Consider the following 23,310-nt stretch of genomic DNA (forward strand, 5'->3'; position numbering starts at 1 on the left):
GCAGATGTTTGGATGCAAACACAGACTAACCATTTTCTTGTGGCTACTAAATTACTGTGAATTTGGCTTGCTGACCTACAGTGGTATGTGAAAAGTGCCATGCGTGCGTATTCTTTTTTATGCTGGAGGTAGATTAGTGCTAGTTTGGGATCTATGTGGTAGCTTGGTCTTCTTGGTACCAATTTTCATACATCTTTTATTTTAATCACATTTTTAAAATATTTCTTACATCCTTTATTTTAATCTCTTTTTTTGCAATTTTTCCTATCAGCTTATTTTTTCCTGTGTAACACTAGAAAAGGGAAATTATTAAAGGACATTATTATCTTATAATTTCTATTTTCTAATTAAATTGTATCTTACAAAATTTATCCTCGGCCGGGTGCAGTGGCTCATGCCTGTAATCCCAGCACTTTGGGAGGCCAAGGTGGGTGGATCACGAGATCAGGAGTTCAAGACCAGCCTGGCCAAGATGGTGAAACCCCGTCTCTGCTAAAACTACAAAAATTAGCCAGGTGCAGTGGCAGGTGCCTGTAATCCCAGCTACTCGGGAGGCTGAGGCAGGAGAATCACTGGGACCGGGGCGGCAGAGATTGCAGTGAGCCGAGATCGTGCCACTACACTCCAGCTTAGGCGACAGTGAGACTCCATCTCAAAAAAAAAAAAAAAAAAAAAAGATCATCCTCTAAAACTTTCACTGGTGGTAAATATTCATATAACACTTGACAATTTTTAATGTTCAGCTTTTCCTTTGATCTTTACATCAACACTGTGAGAGAGGCAAAGCAAGAATGGCTACCTCCACCGCCACCCCCTAACCCCTATAAATTAGTAAAATTTCCTAATTTTACAAATTAGGACACTGAAGTTAGACACTCTAGAAAAAATGTAAAATGACTCACTGGTTGTTCATTCTAAATAACTACAAATATCTCTTTTCAATGACAAAACACACTTTTTCAGCTTCCTGCAGTTTTCTTGAGTTCTAAATTATTACCCAAAAGAAACCCTAAAGAAGTAAAGTTCATGGTACATGTTCTCACATGGTTAAACCCTACTGCAACAAATACTATTCTAAAGAAGGTAATGAAAATAGTAACAGTAACTTATGTTAATCGTGATTATTATATATCAGATAATGTATTAAGTGTTTCATGTGTTTGTGTGTTTCATATTTATGTGTTTCATCTCATTTAATCCTTTCAACATCTCTAAGCAGAGAGGAATTGTTATCTCTATCTTACAAATAAGGGAAATACATTTGGAGAGATCTAGCCACTTGTTCAAAATCATGGATACAGTATTGTTGAATTTAGTAATGGACTCAGCTTAATCTGACTCCAAGCCCAGAACTCTTAAGAAGTGCTTTACGGCCAGGCCCGGTCGCTAGCGCCTGTAATCCCAGCACTTTGGGAGGTTGAGACGAGTGGATCACCTGAGGTCAGGAGTTTGAGACCAGCCTGACCAACATGGAGAAACCCTGTCTCCACTAAAAATACAAAATTAGCTGAGCATGATGGCGCATGCCTGTAATCCCAGCTACTCAGAAGACTGAGGCAAGAGAATCTCTTGAACCCAGGAGGCAGAGGTTGTGGTGAGTGGAGATTGTGCCATTGCACTCCAGCCTAGACAACAAGAGCGAAACACCGTCTCACAAAGAAAAAAAAAAAAAGGAAGTGCTTTAAACAAAACTAATTCTACATCTGTGCTGATGATACGAAATAAAGGTATTTGTAGATCTCTCTGCAAATAATTGTCTTTTTCAAAAAAAGAAATCAGTAGTACATTGCTGGTGCAATTGCAAAATGATACTGCCACTTTGAAAAACAGCCCGTCAATCTCTTGATTGACAAAGAGTGAGCATACACCTTGATAAAGGTAAGCATACACATAGCATATGATACAGCAATCCCACTCCTGGGTATTTACTCAAGAGAAATGAAAACACATGTCTGCAGCAAGACCTGAATTGGAATATTCATAGTAGCTTTATGCATGATAGCTCCAAACTGGATCAACCCAAATGTCTACTAACTGATGAATGGATAAAAATACAAAAATTAGCTGGGTGTGGTGATGCATGTCTGTAATCCCAGCTACTCAGGAGGCTGAGGCAGGAGACTTATCTGAGCCCAGGAGGTGGAAGTTGCAGTGAGCCAAAATCTCACCACTGCACTCAAGCCTGGGCAACAGAGTGAGATTCTGTCTCAAAAAATAAAAAAGGACAAGGAATGGAATTTCAGGCAAAGAACTCAAAACAATGCTTTCCAAGCCTAGATGATATGGTTTGGCTCTGTGTCCCCACCCAGATCTCATCTTAATTGTAATCCCCAGGTGTTGAGGGAGGAACCTGGTGGGAGGTGATTGGATCATGGGGGCAGTTTCCCCCATGCTGTTCTTGTGATAGTTGAGTGAGTTTTCACAAGATGTGATGGTTTTATAAATGGCAGTTTCTCCTGCACATTCACTCTCCCTCTCTCCTGCCGTCTTGTAAAAAAAAGGTCTGTTTCCCCTTCTGCTGTGATTGTAAGTTTCCTGAGGCCTCCCCAGCCACGTGGAATTGTGAGTCAATTAAACTTCCTTTGTTTATAAATTACCCAGTCTCAGGCAGTATCTCTATAGCAGTGTGAAACCAGACTAATACGCTAAGGGATGATGAGAACCCTTGGGAGAGGCTTCTTCAAACTGTACGTCCCTCTCCTGAAGATTCAGACTTAGGAGGTCCAGGACTCCTCTGTGGGGTCCAGAATTCTGCAGTTTAAATAGGCTCATGAGGGATTATAATCAGGGGAATTTGGGTAACAGTACAGAAAAACAAACCTGCTTATAACCAAGGAACCAGGCTATCTGGTGGGATTTATATGGGTATTTGCCCAATCTGAATCTATAATTTGAAGCTGCTTTAATGACACTTTAAGATCCCTGTTATGAAGCAATTACTATTGCTCTGGGACTCAGCTGAGTCTCCTCCTGAAGGAACTCCGTTCAAAGTGGCTGATGTGCTGGGTGCGCCAGGACAAGACTCAATAAGCTTCTGGCTTGTACAGATCCATTGTGGCCCCTCACAAGGTGGGTGTAAGGCAGAAGCACAGCTGTTTTCTGAGCAGCGCTTCCAAGCACACACTGAAGACACCCACCCAGCCTATGCCCCTTTATGAGGCTGAACCAGTGCCTCAAGTGGGAAAAAAGCTGAGAAACTGAAGGGAGAAGTACACTTAATATTCTCAAAACAGATATTGATCTTTTTTCAGGAAAACTTTAGCCTGGAGTAGAATGAGCATCAGATAAATATCTTGAAATACCTGAAGCGTGCTCATGTGGAAGATAGAACTGGCCTTTCCCCCTGCTCTCCTGAGGGACAGAGGTTTGGCTTTTGCCCCATGCTCTGGAGTGGGTAGAAGCTATGGAGAGGGGGTATTTTGGGCTTGACAAAAGGAAGAACAAATAGAAAGAACAAGGAGTTACAGCCAGACCAACTGCTGCTTACCTGCTGGCCCTGCCCTCACTCACTCACTGTGGGAACTTGGGCAAGCAGTTAAGCTCTCTGCATTTTCTCAGTCGCAACATGGAAATAACATTTGCAGGGCTGTGGCAAGGATTAAATGAGATATTTGTAAAGCTCTTAACAGAGTGCTGGGCACATAATCAGAGCTCAATATGGGGTAGATTATAAAAATAAGAACAGTCAAGGCTGAGAAAGGTGAAGGGGTTGCCTAAAGTGGAAATCAGTTTCCTGTCACCACAGGTGTGCAAGCACAGTCTCTACTCACCGTTAGGAAGGGATGAATGAGGAGTGGGGAGGGGTCTAAGCATCACTTGCATGGTTGGATAGGAAAACATTTGAAGTCCTTTTTACCCTGAGCAATTTTATGACTCTTAGAGAAGGTAGGGAACATATTTTTGTGCTTATAAAAAAATTGTTCTTTTGCTTTTACTGAAAACACTCTCTATGCAGCCGGCCTTTAACCTTTGAGTTTAAAAATCTTAGGCCTTACGATTTCTACTGGGAAGTTAAGACATTACACAATGTTCACTCCTATTCTATCTTTAATAACAAAGCTTGAAATGTGAGTCCCAAAACAAAGTTATGGCAAAATACATACCAGAATAGCAAGGAAAATAACCACACAGAAGTTTTGATGGACATGCCCACTGCATAAAGAATGCTGTTACCTCTAGAACAGTTAAGGAAATAGCATTATCTGGGAGTCATGGGATGCTGGAACTGTAAGTTTTCCTAAATGCATCATACAGATGACCCAATGTTTGCAAGAATTGAAATAAAGGTAAAGGGAAAACAGTATGGACTTCCTGTAAGCCTACTGAAAATTTGTGTCAGATATTTTAAATTAAAAATAGTACATTAGGCCAGGTGTAGTGGCTCATACCTGTAATCCCAGCACTTTGGGAGGCTGAGGCAGGTGAATCACCTGAGGTCAGGAGTTTGAGACCATCCTGGCTGGTGAATATGGTGAAACCCCATCTCTACTAAAAATATAAAAATTAGCTGGGCATGGTGGCACACACCTGTAATCCCTGCTACTCAGGAGGCTGAGACATGAGAATGGCTTGAACCCAGGAGGCAGAGGTTGCTGTGAGCCAAGATCTCATCACTGCACTCTAGCCTGGGTGACAAAGCAAGATTTTGTCTCAAAAAAATAAAAATAAAAAATAAAAATAGTACATTAAGTACGTGCATTTATATCTCTTCTGTCCAAAAGACCACCAGTCAAGACATATGAAAAAATATATATATGTATGTTATTATAGTCCAAAGAAGAGGAGGCAACAGCCACTTAGAAGTATAAAAGTTCTGAAGCTGGCACAGTGGCTCCTGCCTGTAATTTCAGCATTTTGGGAGGGTAAAGTGGGAAGATTACTTGAAGTCAGGAATTCAAGACCAGTCTGGGCAACATAGTGAGATCCCTGTCTCTACAAAAAATAAAGTTAAATAAAATATTTGAAAAAAGTGGATATAGGAGTAGTGACTGGTAGAACAGAACTGAAAAAGTTGAAATCTAAGAACTTTCAAAGGGAAGCATCAGTGAGAAGCAAGCCAGTTCACACTACAGAAACCTAGGAAGTCTTTGGAATTAAGAGTGTCAGGTATTTTGGAAAATGTAGGTTAATTATGGAAATAAAAACAGAGGACTGGTTGAAAGTCATGGAAAGAGAATTTATAATGCCATGTTTTCCCCTCCCCCACCGAGCAGGAAACTACTCCTTCCACCCCCACCAACACTCCCACTCCCGTAGTCTGGAAATTACACACTTATTCTCTGGAAAAAGTGGACATTAGAGGCTCCCCATTCTGGGACATCAGCACATCTTAGATCTTAGGGAAGGGTGGAAGGGAGATGTTCCATTGAAAATAGGAAGATTGAGTAAAAGTCTGAGTAGTAAACTAACGAGTCCCTCAGTCTCTTTCTCCACTGGAAAACAATGGCAGCCAGTAAAGTAGCACACAGGTGGAAGACTGGAGTCTTTTTCTTTGAAAGAAATGTAAAGATTCCAAAGAAAAGGTCTACAAACCCTGACATTTTAGGACTTGCAATTAAAGAATAGTTTACCACTTGGTCTCTCTACAGCAGGGACTACCATTAAACAACTATCAATGAGCTCCATAATATGTCACTATTAAATTTGATCAGACAATTAAGGTCAACAGATTCCTCCAACATAAAAGACAAAACAAAACACACAAGAAAAGAAAAAAAGGATCTAGAGGAAATAGAGATATTACAGAGAGCAGAATATTAAAAGAATTCTAATATCCTCAAAGAAATGGGAGAAAACATGAAACAAGAACAGGATGTTATGAAAAAACAATTTGAGTATTGAAAAAATGCCCTTGATAGCTGAAATAAAAATTTAACAGAAAGATTGAAAGATAAAATATCTCCCAGAGAGATGATGAAAAAGACAAAAGATAGGCAATAGGAGAGAAAATATCAAAAAAGTTAGAGTCAATCTAGAAAATTCTATATCTGACTAATAGGAGTCAAGAAAGAGAGATCAGAAAAAAATAAAGAAAATTATTAAATATATAATAAAAGATATTTCTCAGTATTTAATGAAATTATTCTCCAGATTGAACATGAGAATTGTATGCCCAACCTAATGAATTAACAAGGTTCACCAAGTCATGTTATTTTAAATTACGATGGAAATTACACTGAGAATAAAGAGTAGATCCTAAAAGTTTCCAGAGAAAGAAAAATAGTGGGGGAAAAAAGTGAAAATTTAAAGAGTAGGAAACAGAATAGTATCAGATTTATCAACAGCAGCATCAGAACTTAAAACACAATAGAGCTATCAAAATTATAAGTCAAAGAGATACAGAATTCTATACCCAAACTGTCAAGTATGAGGGTAAAATGACATTTTAAGACATCCTAAGTCTCAAAAACTTTACATTTCAGCAACTACTAAAAATGTGCTCCACCAAAATGAGGGTGTAAAACAAGAAAGAGGAACACGTGGGATTCCGAAAATGGGATCTGTACAGACCTAGAAAGGCACTGCTCAAGGCTGGGCATGGTGGCTCATGCCTGTAATCCCAGCACTTTGGAAAACTGAGGTGGGTGGATCACCTGAGGCCAGAAGTTCGAGACCAGCCTAACCAACATGGTGAAACCCCGTCTCTACTGAAAATACGAAAACTAGCTGGGTGTGATGGTGCATGCCTGTAATCCCAACTACTTGGGAGGCTAAGGCAGGAGAATAGCTTGAATCCAGGAGGCAGAGTTTACAGTGAGCCAAGATCGTGCCATTGTACTCCAGCCTTGGTGATAAGAGCAAAACTCTATCTTAAAAAAAAAGGCACTGCTCAGATCCCCTTCAGAAAATGACTTGTTGCTCTTGCTGCCCAACTGAAAACGGTGTGATTAGCTGACAATCTATAGCTAGTAGTTCCTTTGGGATCTGCCTCAACTTTTGAGCCAAGGTCACATTGTTCTTGGGGTAGCCCTTAGTCAATGACTAAACAAGATGTTGAAGAAATAATGTGAGTGTCTCCAAAGGACAGTGTTTGCACTGGCACTCCCCATTGGGCTGGTGGAATCTTTGTCAGGTTTGCAACTCAGGGCAGCAGCTCCCCTGTCCAATTCTTAATTTCCTTTTCCTTTCAGAGCAATTGCTCCTTCATAAATCTTTTGCACTCTTAACTGTCTTAACGACCTGCTTAGGCTAGAAGGGCTCTGGGCTCTGAAAAGGTAACGTCTAGGTTAAAAAAACTGATTAGATAATCTGATAGATTCTACCATGTAGAAAATTGTTTTAAGAGTAATTTTATAATTTTGTGAGAGGGTCTAGAAAGACTAAGGGACACATATGTACAAGAGTAAAAGTAAGAAAAAAATAAATGCAAATAATAACTGCAGATAAGCAAAATATTGTAAAATGGAGGAAATATAATTATACCACTTAACTTGCCTGGGAACATAAAATGTAAAAGCTAAATATATATTTATTTTTATTTTTAAAATTTTTGAGACAGAGTCTCACTGTCACCCAGGCTGCAGTGCAGTGGCATGATCTCGGCTCACTCCACCTCCTGGGTTCAAGTGATTCTTGTGCCTCAGCCTCCTGAGTAACTGGGACCACAGGTTTGTGCCACCATGCCTGGCTAATTTTTGTAAGTTTAGTAGGGATGGGGTTTCACCATGTTGGCCAGGCTAGTCTCGAACTCCTGGCCCTAAGCTAAGCCTCGGCCTTCCAAAGTGCTGGGATTACAGGCATGAGCCACTGCACCCAGCCAAATATCAATTGAATTAAAAAGTTGTGACACTATATTGAGACAAGGCAAGTGGGGATGATAGAGAAAGGGAGCTAAATCCCCATTCTGCCATTCGTTAGAAAGTCAAGAGATAATATCTAAAATTGAGGTGTCTGTAATGGCAGTGTAAATATGGCAAATATCAGAAGAAACAGCTGAAGTTCAAAGTTTTGCCTCTGAGGCATGAGACTAAATTCTGAAGCAGAGGAATACAGTCCTCCTTCATGAGCCTTTAAATACAATTTGGCTTTATCTTTGTTTAGATAAAATATTTAAAAATTAATTTACAAAAAGAATGTTAACTCATAGGCTAGAAGTAGAAACCTCATTAATAGGCATTGGTTCCCAGCAGGAATCTGCAGAAATACAGAGGGAAGAATGGTGGGGGGAGGGGCCATAGCCTGAAATTGCTCTAGTCCCAGGCACCAGCCCCAATGTAGTGCATGGTACTGCAAGATCTCCTCTGCTAAGAGGCTGTGATTCTGTATGTTATAAACTGAGTGACATGGTTTGGCTCTGTGTCCCCACCCAAATCTCATCTTATAGCTCCCATAATTCCCACGTGTTGTGGGAAGGACCCAGTGGGAGATAATTTAATCATGGGGGCAGGTCTTTCCCGTGCTGTTCTCATGATAGTGAATAAGTCTGATGAGATCTGATGGTTTTAAAAACAGGAGTTTCCCTGCACAAGCTCTCTCTTTGCCAGCTGCCATCCATGTAAGATATGACTTGCTCCTCCTTGCTTTCCGCCACAGTTGTGAGGCCTCCCCACTCATGTGGAACTGTGAGTCCGTTAAACCTTTTTCCCATATAAATTACCCAGTCTCAGGTATGTCTTTATTAGCAGCATGAAAACAGACTAACACACTGAGAATCCCTGATCAGCAAGTTCTTCCTCCATTAATTCTACCCACTCGTTTATCAAAGATGGAATTTCCTGGCCTGTTGAGGGGATATTCTTGAGTCGCAAATTTACTTATTGGAAAAGAAGAGAAACAGAATTGTTATCAGTCATCTGGCTGGGGGAAATTCAAATATGATAATAAAAGAAAGAGAAAACATCCAATTCAGTGGGCTGCTTTTGTCAGGAAATCTTATTAAACTGTTGCTCAGTGCTCAGTGTCCATGATAAAGGGCATTTTCTGCTTTACAGGATCAGTGTTCAAACACTGCTTTATGAGAAAAGAGGTATAACACCTCTGCCCCAAGGCAGCTTTGGACAGAGATTTAAAAGCAGGTACAGAAGAGGAAAGTCCAGCAGGTCAGGGTAAGGAAGAAATACTATATTTGCTCCCCAGACTGATGATCAGATTATAATGGGGAAGCTTGCTTCAGATAAGGCATGGTGACCCATAATTTTGTCATTTTGAGAATGTAATATAAGTAAATTCATATAATATGTGACCTTTATGATTGGCTTTTTTTCACTCAGCATAATGTCTTTGAGGTCCATTCAAGTTTTTGCATGTATCAATAATTCAGCACAATAGTTTGTTTAACCATTCTCCTATTAAAAGACATTTTGGTTGTTTCCAGTTTGGGGCTACTACAGGTAAACCTGCTATGAACATTATGTCAAGGTTTTGTATGGATATGTTTTAATTTATCTGGGATAAATTTCCACTAATGCAATTGCTGGGATGGTAAGAATATGTTTAGCTATGTAGAAAACTGCCATACTGGCTGGGCATGGTGGCTCACGCTTTGCGGCTCAGCACTTTGGGAGGCCGAGGCAGGCAGATCACTTCAGGTCAGGAGTTCAAGACCAGCCTGGCCAACATGGGGAAACCCCCATCTCTATTAAAAATACAAAAATTAGCCAGGTGTGGTGGTGTGCACCTGTAATCCCAGCTACCTGGGAGCTGAGGCAGGAGAAGGGCTTGAACCCAGGAGGCAGAGGCTGCAGTGAGCCAAGATTATGTCACCACTGCCCTCCAGCCTGGGTGACGGAGCAAGACTCCGTCTCCAAAAAAAAAAAAAGAAAAAAAAAAAAAAGAAAGAAGAAAGAAAAGAAAACTGCCTTTCTATTTTTCAGAGTATCTGTGTCATTTTACATTCCTGCCAGCAACATATGAAAGGTGGACTGTCTCCACATTCTTACCAGTCTTTGGTATAGTTTTATTTCTTTTTTGAAAGATCAGAAACTTCCTGCTGCTTTCCATTTTTTCTCCTAAAAAAATCAGTATTATGTCTGTATATAAAACCTATGTACAGGTTGGGCACGGTGGCTCACTCCTGTAATCCCAGCTCTTTGGGAGGCTGAGGTAGGTGGATTACTTGAGGTCAGGAGTTCAAGACCAGCCTGGTCAACGCGGTGAAACCCCATCTCTACTAAAAAAGAAAAAAAAAATTAGCCAGGCATGGTGGTACAGGCCTGTAATCCCAGCTACTCGGGAGGCTGAGGCAGGAGAATTGCTTGAACCCAGGAGGCAGAGGTTGCAGTGAGCAGAGATTGCACCACTGCACTCCAGCCTGGCGACAGAGTGAGACTCTGTCATGAAAAAAAAAAAAAAAAAAAAACCAAAACCAAAACAAAAAACACACAAAAAAACCCATGTACATTTAAAGCATAATAGTAAAACAAACACCTGTTAACACACCATCCAATTTAAAAACTGAAGCATTACCAAACCTAATTCCACTGCTCTGCCTTTTCCACTAAGAAGGTAACCACGCTACTGACAGTGTAAACCAGTTCTCTGGGAAAAAACACTGATTTGTAGTTCTTGTCAATTTCCACGGTGTAAGTAATCCCACGTGACTGATGTCAAGTTACCAACCTAAAGTAGCTGAGTGCAGAGCTGGAAGAGATGTATGGAGTCGATCCTGGCAAGCCTGTACAAATCTGTTCCAGCACCACTGTTGCTAAACTTGGTATTTATCATTCCAAGAAAAAAATGTGCATGCACACAAACACACACACACACACACACACACACACACACACAGTGATAGGCTGAACAATGAACCCCTGAGATGTCTACATTCTAATCCCTGGAACCTGGGAATGTTACAGTGAATGGCCAAGACTTGGCAGTTATGATTCGGTTAAGGCTCTTGAACTGGGGAGATGATCCTGGATTATCCAGTTGGACCCTAAAAACAATCACAAGTGTCTTAATGAATTGAGGCAGAGGGAGGATTGACTATAGAAGAGAAGGCCATGTGACCACAAAGCAGACACTAGAGGGATATGGCCAAGGAATGCTGGCAGCCACAAGAAACTGGAAGAGGCAAGGAACACATTCTTCCCCAGGGCCTCTGGAGGAAGCACAGCGCTGCCAACGCCTTGATTTTTAGCCCAGTGAAATGGATTTCAGACTTCTGGCCTACAGAACTGTGAGAGCGTAATATAATAATCTGTTGCTCTAAACCACCAAGTTTGTGGTAATTTGTTACAGCAGTGACAGGAAACTAATACACACATACACGGTGTTTTCTACAAATTACCAAAATATCTATAATATTCACGTAGCTAGATTTTATCTTTATGCAATTGCTGTATTCTTATATAGAGAGATTCCAGGACTTGAGTTTTTTTCACTCAGCATTGTTTCTAAGATTTATCCATTTTACTTCATGTAGCTGTAATTCCTTTATTTTCACTGTTGATTAATATATTCCATCATGGCCAGGTGCGGTGGCTCATGCCTGTAATCCCAGCACTTTGGGAGGCTGAGGTGGGTGGATCATGAGGTCAGGAGATCGAGACCATTCTGGCTACCACAGTAAAACCCCATCTCTAGTAAAAATATAAAACATTAGCCAGGCGTGGTGGCGGGTGCTTGTAGTCCCAGCCACTCAGGAGGCTGAGGCAGGAGAATGGCTTGAACCTGGGAGGTGGAGCTTGCAGTGAGCTGAGATTTTGTCACTGCACTCCAGCCTGGGTGACAGAGTGAGACTCTGTCTCAAAAAAAAAAAAAGAAATATATATATATATATGCACATATATATACACACATATATATACACACATATATATACACACACACATATATATATTTCATCATGTATTATCCATTCTCAGTAGGATTTAGGTAGTCTCCTTTATCAGATTAAAGAAGACTGGTTTTTTCCCTGAACTGAGATGATACCCAGGATTTTATATTTGTTTTATTCTTTCAATCAAAGATTGGGTGAGGTAAGAATTGTGGAAGGTAACAAGTTGCATTGAATGTTATAAGATTCCAGGATCCCAAATACTCCACCAAGAGTACATGTGAGTCATCTCACAGTTAAGGAGAGTGGGGTAAGGTACATTAGGGTGTGATGTGGGCAGGGTCTCTCCTCATCAGCCTGGAAATGTGCTCAACCACAGGAGAGAGACTGCCTGCTCCCGGCCACACCCACACCGGCCCCACAAACAGCGCCCAGAAGGCACGCAATCAGTGAGGAAAGAGTTGGGGCCATTCCGGTTGAGGAAGAGCTGGATGAGGGTGGAAGGCTGGTCTGAGACACAGTGACTCACCAATGTGAGAATGGCCCATTAGATGCAACTCAAGAGTAAGACGGTTTCAAAAAGATGTCTGGCTTCTAGCTGGACAAAGGACCCTTGCTTTCCCTGAATATCCAGAAAGATAAAAGGCATAATGAATTGGAATCAACCATGGATGACTCAGCCTCAGGTCACATGGGTGAGTGTTCATGACACATTTTTCTCCTTCTGTTTTGGAAAGTTTGCCCAGGGCAATCTTGCTTCACTGGTAAGTGAATCAACTCACCAACCTAAGCGTCATCACAGCTCTTACTATTCAGCCTCCTATTGATTTACCCCTTTCCACATAGGCGAGCTCCTTCCCCAGTTTCACTAAAATTATCCCTTCCCGTGAGAATCGCAGAATTTATGGATGGTTTTAGGGGGACATGGAAGGTGTATCTCATTTTGCTCCATAGCCCAAGCAAATGAAAATCCAATTTTTCAAATCAACACTCTCTCAAGTTTTACCTGGGAATTGCTGAGTCAAAGAGCAGGAACATCTCTGATTTTGGTATACTCCCTTGGAGCACCATCATAGTCAGCCCATGAAATCAAAAGTGCTTTACATGGCAAAGCACCTCCTCACTCCACCAGAGGCAGGGCCACCGACAAGAGTGGCCTTAAGTAAGGGAAGACACAGTCGGGCAGCTAAGCCCGGCAGGCTTCAAGTGGGCCACAGTGGGTACCTTAGACATGTCCTGGGCAAAGGCTTCCTTATGCCCATCCCATGGCACCGTCTCTGGGGCTGGGAAGCTGGCCAACCTGACCCCTCCCCATCAACCTTCCCACATATTTATAGGTACCTCTCAACTGTTCATCATATGGTCCTCTAGCCCGGGGATGACTTACATTTTTTTCCTTCATTTTTTTCTACTGTTTGCCCTTTGGCCACCTAATTTGTCATATGATTGACTCCAGAGACCAGGTGAAAATCCAATGAATAATATGCGATCAAGAAAGATAAAAGGATAAGATAGCCCTAGCTACCCACATTATCTCTGGTCCTTATCATTTACAGACAATCTTTATTTTTTTGAGATGGTCTTGCTCTGTCACCCAGGCTGGAGTGCAGTGGCACCATCTCGGCTCACTGCAGCCTCTGCCTCCCGGGTTCAAGTGATTTTCCTGCTTCAGCCTTCCAAGTAGCTGGGATTACAGGCACACGCCACCATGCCCAGCTAATTTTTGTATTTTTAATAGAGTGAGGGTTTCACCATGTTGGCCAGGCTGGTCTCAAACTCCTGACCTTAGCTGATCCACCTGCCTCAACCTCCCAAAGTGCTGGGATTACGGGCATGAGCCACTGCGCCCAGCCTAGAGACAATTTTGAATGGTCTATATCCTACAACTTTCTATTCATGAGTTCTTCAGCAGCTTTTCTCTCCAGAGCCTGGTGAGGAATTCCACCTAGCTGGAGCACATCAAGACTATATTAAGGTCTCCTGACTTTCTTTTTATTTTTTTAAATAATAATTCTATTTTTTTGAGATGGAGTATCACTCTGTCGCCCAGGCTGGAGTGCAGCGGTGTAATCTTGGCTCACTGCAACCTCTGCATCCCTGGTTCAAGCAATTCTCCTGCCTCAGCCTCCCAAGTAGCTGGGATTACAGCACTCACCACCACACCCAGCTAATTTTCATATTTTTAGTGGAGATGGGGTTTCCCCATATTGGCCAGGCTGGTCTCAAACTTCTGACCTCAAGTGATCTGCCCACCTCGGCCTCCCAAAGTACTGGAATAACAGGCGTAAGCCACCGTATCCGGCCAGGTATCCTGAATTTTTATCCAAAAAAATTGTATTCTCTTTCTGTTACACCATATCCTACTTTTTGGAGTTGAAATTAAAGACATACTTGTCATCAGTGGTTCAGCAGGGCATTTAGCAGGTCATTCTCCTAGTTCTTATTGTCATGAATAGGCAGATGATAACTCTGAAGGTCTTTGCCAACAGCTGTTAGCAGTCTTTATTTTGATAATCGTAGACTGAGACAGTAAACTCACTTGCAAGGCTATGTCTAATGCCTTTAGTAGCAACACTAAGATTGGGTATGTTGCCAAGAGCTCCCATCATTTCTAGATCTATTCAAAATCAATGGCTCTCTTTGCAAAGCACAAAGGCAAACACCAAACCATCCAAAATCAATAGAGAAGAGTGATAGATAGGGAAATAGGACTGGGTAGCACAAAGAATAAAGAAATAACAAAGCCAAAGGTTATGGAGTGATTGCTTTCTAATTTGTCTTTATAAAAAGAAAAAAGAATCAAATGAGAAATTGGCAAGATGCAGAGTGAAAATGTCAGAAACGTTTTATATTCTAAGGCTTTGCCACATACTGTCTTGCACGATGTTAAAGGAAGTGAAGTTGAAATTGAGAATATTTTCACAAGTCTGAGCCAGCCAGGAAGCCAGGGGAAAATACTCTTAAATTTGGGAAAATTACAGGCCCGCTATTTGACATTAGTTGGAGAAAAACATCAAACCTCAGAACTTATTCTGAGAACTTGAACAAGAGACGTACTTTAAGAAGCCCTGTGCCTGGTCCAGGGGAGGGTAGATCCCCCTAGGACTTAGAAACACTATTGGTAAAGGCCTTTAAGGAAGCCTCCAATGAAGGGAAATGGATAAAGGGGGCTCAAATTTCCTTTTTTTTCCTTTTCTTTTTTTTCTTTTTTTTTTCAGACAGGGTCTTGCACTGAGTGCAGTGGTGTGATCTCAGCTCACTGCAGCCTTAATGGCCTGGGTTCAAACGATCCTCCTGCCTCAGCCTCCCCAGTAGTTGGGACTACAGGTGCACACCACCATGCATAGCTAATTGTGTTCATTTTTTGTAGAGAAGAGGTCTCACTATGTTGCCCAGGCTGGTCTTCAACTCCTGGACTCAAGAGATCCTCCTGCCTCAGCCTTCCAAAGTGCTGGGATTGCAGGAGTAAGCCACTGTGCTGGTCCAGGGGCTCACATTTCTACTGAACCATTTTCTGAATGTACAGTCCTTAGAGAACCTGACCCTACGGACTGGGGCTGGGGAAGAACACATAAGCAAGGTTGGAGAGCCAGGTGTCCCTTGTAGGCATGGGCCCAGCACCACAGTGAATGGAGAGCCAGGTCTCCCCTGTAGGCATGCACCCAGCACTACAGTGAAATTAAAAATAAACAAACTTGCCATTTTGAAAAAGAAACGTGATCAGGGCATAAGCCTTACCAGATAACAAAACATATTATCAAAATATAGAAAGAAAAACTGTGTAGTATTGATATATTAATACAAACAGTCATCGAGTACAATGAAACAGCCTAAATATTCTTTACTCTATTGCCCAGGCTGGCTTGATGTGGTCCTCCTGCCTCAGTATCCCAAAGTGCTAAATACAAAACAGAAAATTCAGTATAGAGTCAGCTGGCATTTCAAATCAGTAGGGAAAAATTCTCATTTAAAAAATTATATTGAGACAACTGGGTAACCATCCAAACAAAATAAATTCTAGATAGTTGAAAATGTAAAAGAACCACACAATTACTAGAAGAGATAAAGGACACTTTTATTTTTTGTAATCTAGTAGTATACAGATGTAAGGCTCAGAAACTATAAAAGACAAGACTGACAAACTTGATTATATGAAAAGAAAAAAATTTCTGCATGGCAACCCCTCTGCGTAAGCAGAATCAGAAGAAAAGTGACACACTGGGAAAAAATGTGCAGTTCAAATTAGAAGTAAAGGGGAAAATCCTTATGTATAAAGAGCTGCTACATTAAGAAAAAGACCAATAACCCATGATCACCCTTATACAAAATATGAGAAATACAAATTAAAACTATCATAATAATATAATAAAATATAATTAAATACTACCTTCACTTGCTGGCACAGATGAAAATTCAGATAGGGGCTCCAGAGACAGGTACTGTGTTATTGTTGGTAGAAGTGTGAATATATCCAACTTTCTGGAAGGCAGTTTGGAAAACAACTATCCAAATTATACTTGCACCATCACTTAGGTCCAGAAATTTCACTGTTAGGAATGTAATGTACAGATATTCTTGTACACATGTGAAATAAACTATGTATAAGGGTGTTCTTTATCCCACTATTTGTTAATAGGAAAGATTGAACACCTAACTGTCTGTGAATGGAGGGGTGGTTAAAAAAATGTTATTACAGGCTTGGTGGCCCACACCTGTAAGCCCAGCACTTTGGGAGGCTGAGACAGAAAAATGGCTTCAGGACAGCCTGGGCAACAGAGCGAAGAATGTTTAGAATCCTAGGCCTGGGTTTGATTCCAGCTCTGCCACTTACTAACTTGATATCCTGAATGATTACTTAATTTCTCTGAGCCTCTTATTGCTCATCTGTAAAATGGGAATAATAATAGAACCTACTACATATGAGTATTGGGAGGATTAAGTGATATAATCCATGTGAAGATCTTAGTCTTGTTCAGAAAATATTGGTTTTCTTTCTTTTCCACCTCTTTAGTAAGGAATCACTAGTGTTGCTAGCTATTGAAAGTAAATATAATTAAATCATAAAGTAAATATAATCAAAACTTGACTGGCGGCCGAGCGTGGTGGCTCACACCTGTAATACCAGCACTTTGGGAGGCTAAGGCAAGCAGATTACTCGAGGCCAGGAGTTTTAGACCAACCTGGCCAACATGGTGAAACCTGTCTCTACCAAAGGCATGGTGTTACATGCCTGTAGTCCCAGCTACTCGGGAGGCTGAGGCAAGAGAATCATTTGAACCCAGGAGGCAGAGGTTACAGTGAGCTGAGAGCACCACTGCACTCCAGCCTGGGCAACAAAGCAAGACTCTGTCTCAAATAAAGATATATAATATATATTATATATGTGACATATATGATATATAATATATATTATATATGTGACATATATGATATATAATATATATGTGACATATATGTTATATATAATCAAATCAGTTTAATCCTTGCACACATTCAAGAAAACACAGAACAATAAAGTTAGGTGAATTAGAAACAGATCCCAGAATTTTAAAGTGTTTAATGAATCTCATAGCAGGTTCCACAGATTAGTGGGGCAGGTATGTATTAATTAAGATATAACACTAGGATCTTCAGTTAACCATGTGAATATAAATCACTTTAGTATTCTCACCTTATACCATATACAACATAAATTTCAGATTAAGAGTTAAATGTTTAAGTTCTTTTTTATTTTTAAGTAATATAAACTCAAAGGAAGTTGAAAAGATAGTACAGAGTTCTGTGTACTCTTTGCCCATCTTCCCCCAAAGATAACATCTTCTGTAGCTGCCATATCAAATATCAAAACCAGGAAATGGATCATTATCATTAATTCGAGTACACACTGTGGCCAGTGTGGTGGCTCATGCCTGTAATCCCAGCACTTTGGGAGGTCGAGGTGGGCAGATCACTTGAGGTCAGGAGTTCAAGACCAGTCTGGGCAACATGGTGAAACCCAGTCTCTACTAAAAATACAAAAATTAGCTAGGCGTGGTGGCGGGAGCCTGTAATCCCAGCTACTCAGGAGGCTGAGGCACAAGAATCGCTTGAACCCGGGAGGTGGAGGTTGTAGCAAGTCAAGGTTGTGCCATTGCATTCCAGCCTGGGCGACAGAGCAAGACTCCGTCTCAAAAACAAACAAACAAAAAAACACAATTTGCTTTTTTTTTCACTGTTTTAAAAATCATGATTTGTGTATGTGTATATGTGTAGTCCTATGCAATTTTAAAAGTAAATTTCACTTATTACTTATTTATCTGTTCATTTGTTTAAAGGAACTTTGTTTTTTTTACAGAGCAGTTTTAGGTTCAGAGCAAAATTGAGTAAAAGATACAGAGATTTCCCATATACCTCCTGCCCTAACACAGGCAACGTTCCTTACTAGAGTAGTACATCTGTCACAGCTGGTTAACCAACCTTGACACGTCATTATCACCCGGAATCTGTAGTTTACACTCTTGGTGTACCTTCTGTGGGTCTGGACAAACTTATAGTGATACGGATTCACCATTATGCCTTCGGGCAGAGTAGTTTCACTGTCCTAAAAATTTTCTGTGTTCTACGTATTCATTGTCTCTCCTGATCCCTAATCCCTGGCAACCACTGATCTTTTTACAGTCTCTCTAGTTTTGCCTTTTCTACAATAGAATGTCATATAGTTGGAATCATACAGTTTGCAGCCTTTTCAAATTAGCTTCCTTCACTTAGTGATAGGTGTTTGTTTCCTCCATGTCTTTTCATAGCTTGATAGCTCATTTATTTTTAGTACTGAATGATAGTCCATTGTCTGGTTGTACCACAGTTTATTTATCCATTCACTTGCTGGAGGACATCTTGGCACTCCCAAGTTTTATTTAAAAAGCTGCTGTAAACATCTATGTGCAGGTTTTTGTATGGACATAAGTTTTTTTGCATGCAATTTTATCCCATTAACAGACTGGTGTAACCACTACCACAAACAAGGTTAAGAACTGTTTCATCACCACAAAAAAACTCCATCATGCTACCTCTTTGTATTTGCATTCACTTCTACCCCTTCTTTCCCACTCCTTGCTATTCCCAACCTCAAACACACATACATTCCTGTCCCTGACAGCCACTAACTATTCTCTATATTAAACCTTTGTCATTTCAAAAATGTCACGTAATTGGGATCACACAATATGTAACTTTTTGAGATTGTCTTCTTTCACTAAAAATAATACCCTTGAAGTCCATCTAAATTGTTATATGCATCAATAGGTGATTCCTTTTTATTGCTGATGAATATTCTATTTTATGCTTATACCTGAGTTTGTTCAGCCATTCACCAATTGAATGACATTTGGGCTGTTTCCAGTATTTTGCTATTATGAATAAATCTATTATGAAAATTGACACACAGCCTTTTGTGTGAATGTTTTTATTTCTCTAGGATAAAAAGTACAAGAATGTAATTGCTGGGTAATATGGTAAAGCTCACTTTGGGAAGAAACTACCAGACTATTTTCCAGAATGATTATATCATTTTACACACTCCCCAACTATGTATGAGAGATCATTTCTCCACATCCTCTCCAGCACTTGGTATTATTTTATTACATTTTTTATGTTAGCTGGTTCTATCATTGCATTAGGAGTTAAATATTTTAAAAATATCAAATCTCCAGAAGAAAACTAGAAGAAAACATGAGTGAAAATTTTCTGATTTCTGACAGGGGAATGACTTTCTAAAGTTAACAGATTCAACCAGATGAAACTTTAAAATTTCTAATGCCCCAAAACATCACTGACAACAACAAATATAAGCAACAAACTGGGGAGAAATATCCATGAAAAATCAACCCTGCATTACCTTGACTCCGATGTCAGGCACCCAGAAACCTACCCTGTTCCTGTGACTCAAGTTTAGCTTGTCTTTGAGAAATTACAGTAGGTGAAAAAATTAAGTTATTGATACAAATTGCAAAAGGCTTTCCAGAAATGTTTTATCAGTGTTTGGCCTACCAATAATATATGAGAGTGACTATGAAAATGGCTTTTTAAAGATAAATTCGTTTCTTTTTCTTTTTTTTTGAGACAGGATCTCATCCTGTCACCCAGGCCAGAGTGAGGTGATTTGGTCACTGGTCACTGCTCACTGCAGCCTTGACTTCCCAGGTTCAAGGAATCTTCTCACTTTAGCCTCTTGAGTAGGTGGGACCACAGACATCTGCCACTACGCCCAGCTAATTTTTTTTTATTTTTCATAAAGACAGGGTTTGCCATGTTGGCCAGGCTGGTCTTGAACTCCTGGGCTCAAGTGATCCTCCTGCCTTGTCCTCCCAGAGTGCTGGGATTACAGGCATGAGCTACAATGCTGGTCCAATATATATTTTTTGAAAAACCAACCCTGGATCTTAACATATGAGCAAAGGACAGGAAAAAAAAAACCCACAAATAGAATAAAAATTTTAAAACATGAGAAAAATATTGTGAATCATTAAAAATTAAAATTCAAAATTACCTAGGAAATATATACTTATTAAAACATCAAAAACAGATCATGTGTAATACTCAGTCTCACTGGGAGTGGGATGAGGCCTGTATTCTTATATATTTTTCCCTTCTACTGGTTTCCATCTTATCTGGTCTTATTCCCCTGGTTCCTCACTCCTGTTCCTGTGTATCACTACCAAGTAAACTACCTGATATGACCTTTGTCTCAGATTCTGCCTGTAAGAGAACCAAGCTATGAGAGTTGGTAACAGTGGTGTTAAAAATCAGCCTCTCAGGATGGGATTTTGGAGTGCAGTGGTGATAGCCTGGGCAGGCAGTAATATCACAGTCACCAAGACTGTCACCTGCACAGGTACAGGTAGAAGGTGACACATTGGGTTATGTGACAACTTTGACACTTGAATGGAGTTGGGGCAATAAAATTACAAAGATTTGGGAACTGGTCAGATTTTGTTAACTCTTTGGAAGTCTTGACAAACAAATGATTCAGGTTAGCTAAGTATCAACTGAGGTATGATGTGAAAGCCAGAGGCCTCTAGCCATTGTAGGGTAGAATGTGGTTAAAATCGGTCCCAGGAGCTGATTATAAGGGTGACAGAACTGCAAAGGACAGCTAACTCATGGCTTCAACAAGTCTTTTTTTTTTTTTTAAACAAATAGGACTTTTTATGTCCCACTGTTATAAGTCTGAACTTTAAATAGATTCTTGGACTGGTGGTTCATATCCATCAGCTCATTCAACTTGAACACCTGTCTCATTCCCAGTGGCTTTTCCAGAACTACTACCTTCACCATGAAGCTCCATGACTTTTCCCAATTCAAACTTGGGCTTCTTCAGCATTTTTAGTCTTCTAACGAAGACATCGTGGAGGGGATAGATAGGCAAGCCTTTTCTGTGTCTTTTCAGCACTGTCTGGAATCAATTTATTCACCAATGCTTTCAAGTCATTTGTCTGCACCTCCCAGGTCATGATTTCCATCATCTTCTTCAGGATTTGGCAGACCTGTTGATGCTGAACATAACAGGTCTTCTATATCTCATTGTTGTGTGTGTGTGTGTGTGTTTTTTTTTTAAGTAAAATCAACATAGAACAGGCAAAGCAAGTAACCATTGGTAGCCTTTTTTCTTTTCTTTTCTTTTTTTTTTTTGAGATGGAGTCTCACTCTGTCAACCAGGTGGAATGCAGTGGTGTGATTTTGGCTCATTGCAACCTCCACCTCCCAGGTTCAAGTGAGTCTCCTGCCTCAGCCTCTTGAGTAGCTGAGATGACAGGTGTCCACCACCACACCTGGCTAATGTTTGTATTTTTAGTAGAGATGGGGTTTCACCATGTTGGCCAGGCTGGTCTTGAACTCCTGACATCAGGTGATCCATCTGCCTTGGCCTCCCAAAGGGCTGGGATTATAGGCGTGAGCCACTGCCCAGTGGTCGTCTTGACATTGACATGAGCTTCAATCATTGTCTGCTATTTTTTGACCATGGAGCACATTTTGTCATGGGTAAGATCCATGGCATGGAAGTTCGGCAGTTTTTGCCCAAATATCTTCAGTAATCATCTTACATTTTCCAAATGCAACTTCATTATTCTGCAAATCAGCAAGACTCACTTCAAACACATGACGCTTGAGGCCATCGGATGCAGTTTTAGTTCCTTGGGTCCTGGTGACTAGAGTCTTTCCAATATTTCTTATATGGAACATAGCAGGTGCTTTCACATAATACCAATCTTTCTTAGAAAATGGAACCACTTTCTTCTTGGCTCTTTTTTTGCTGCCTTCGTAAGGCACTTGTTCTTGCCAACCACCATGGTGCTGCTCAGACAGCCCAAAGGGTGGAAATGCCAATAAGTCTTTTATGGTAAAAGTCAGGGCCCTGATAGAAAAAGGGAGACTCTGAGACTTGATTTAGAGATATTTGGATGCATGAATCTGAGACGTAAGCTCTCATGCTTCTCTGAATTCTCTCCCCTTGCAGACCAGAGCAGATGCCCCTTGCCTGGGAACCCTGCTAAAGCTTCACCTGATCTGTACTATTCAAGATGACCCTGCCTCTTTTTATTGTCTTCAGACCAGTTACGAAGATTATGTCTCAGCACAGTCTGAATAGAGAAACACAGCTCCCTGCTCCAAGAGTAAATATCTAACATACCAAAGACATTGCCGGGCTTGGTTAATGTGTCCCAGTAGCAACCAAGGATCACATAGGGATGTAGATCTTAAAGGAATAAGACTGTGTGTGTGGATGGAGGGTGGCAAGTGTGTATTTCTGGTAAGACTAGAATATAAATAAGATGGGATGGAGGGCAATGTATTGATATAGGAGCCCTCTCTCATGACTTGAAGTTTAACATCAGGGAAAAGACACCTAGAACCTGTCCTAATAGACGGCTAGAATAGCTCCTTAAAGTTTCTGCTAACAATGGCCCAAAAGAAATGAGGTGAAAATGCTGATATTGCCTCAGCATAGTATTCATGAAGGGTTCAGAAAGTTCAGATATGTGGGAATGTTAGAGTGGATTGACGCAAAACCATAGGAGCCACCACTGTGTTGTATTCCTCAGGAAGGCAGAGAGAGTATTCCTGTCAGTAGAGTAACAAGGGTATAGGTGAGGGAGGCACTGACATCTTTGAGAAGTCTGATGATGGCCATCCTTGATAGGGACCAGGGTTGACAGCAGGAGATGCTGTCATGGAAATAGGCTCCCTATGGGAATCATACAAACATGCTTGAAAAAATAACTAGGAACAAGTGACAGTTAAGTCCCTGCTCACAAGACATGAAGAAAACAGGAGAGACTCCTAGAGAATTATCTTTGAACACTTGCCTGAAAAACCAAAACAAAGCAAATAAAAAACACCTTTGTGATAAACCTATTTTTGTTTTGAACACTCAACAGAGATCTTTCTGTAGATATTTTATGGGGATGAAGATTTGCCTTTGGTGGTTGTAAATCATCACTATGTTGGGGTTGCTAACACAGGAGTTTATCTTCTTCTTTTTTTTTTTTTTTTTAGACTGAGTCTTGCTCTGTTGCCCAGGCTGGAGTGCAGTGGTGTAATCTCGGCTCACTGCAACC

General features: G+C 40.7%; 1 protein-coding gene and 1 pseudogene across 1 annotated transcript in view; both read right to left on the reverse strand.

Annotated features, from left to right (window-relative positions):
* The window catches only part of LHFPL2 (lipoma HMGIC fusion partner-like 2), a 286,468-nt gene that overhangs the window by 208,753 nt on the left and 54,405 nt on the right, over nt 1-23,310 (reverse strand). The gene's annotated exons all lie outside the window — the stretch shown is intronic.
* LOC105548267 lies at nt 20,928-22,041 on the reverse strand (annotated as a pseudogene).

This window comes from Mandrillus leucophaeus, unplaced genomic scaffold (genome assembly GCF_000951045.1).
Source record: "Mandrillus leucophaeus isolate KB7577 unplaced genomic scaffold, Mleu.le_1.0 Scaffold407, whole genome shotgun sequence".
Classification (NCBI taxonomy): domain Eukaryota; kingdom Metazoa; phylum Chordata; class Mammalia; order Primates; family Cercopithecidae; genus Mandrillus; species Mandrillus leucophaeus.